The sequence below is a fragment of the Octopus bimaculoides genome, chromosome 2 (assembly GCF_001194135.2).
Source record: "Octopus bimaculoides isolate UCB-OBI-ISO-001 chromosome 2, ASM119413v2, whole genome shotgun sequence".
In the NCBI taxonomy this organism is placed as follows: Eukaryota; Metazoa; Mollusca; class Cephalopoda; order Octopoda; family Octopodidae; genus Octopus; species Octopus bimaculoides.
Window position 1 is genome coordinate 137722879 of NC_068982.1, and position 528 is coordinate 137723406.

Here is a 528-nt window from a genome sequence, read left to right on the forward strand (position 1 = left end):
GAACTTGAAGCCATTCAACGTTACTACACCAAGAAATTGCATCAATGAAACAGTTGAGTGACTGGGAAAGACTGAAAGAATTTCAACTCTACTCCCTGCAGTGGCGTGGGGAGAGATTTGCAGTGATATATATATGGAAGTTTCTTTAGGGGCTGGCACCAAACTCTGGCATCGAGAGTAATACCAACCCACAAAGAAGATGCTACTACAACAGCATGTGTGAAAAAAGAAGAAAGGAGAAAAGAAAAAAGTGAAAATGAAAAATGAAAAAGAAAATGGTGGAAGGTAAGAAGACAAAAAGTTGTTGAAAATGGTTTTGAGAAGAGATCAGTTTATCAGGAACAAAGAAATGGAATACATTTAGGAATGGTCAAAAATGTTGTTGAGTTCTTGTCAACAGTTGACCTTTGTGACTCTTTTGATATGAGGTCATTTTATTCATTTTTCATCGTTGGTATGGTGTGCCCTTATTTAGTCACACACACATACATACATATATACATACATATATACATACATACACATACA

General features: G+C 35.8%; 1 protein-coding gene across 1 annotated transcript in view; it reads left to right on the forward strand.

The window, feature by feature from the left end:
- The window catches only part of LOC106882527 (uncharacterized), a 100415-nt gene that overhangs the window by 22076 nt on the left and 77811 nt on the right, over positions 1–528 (forward strand). The gene's annotated exons all lie outside the window — the stretch shown is intronic.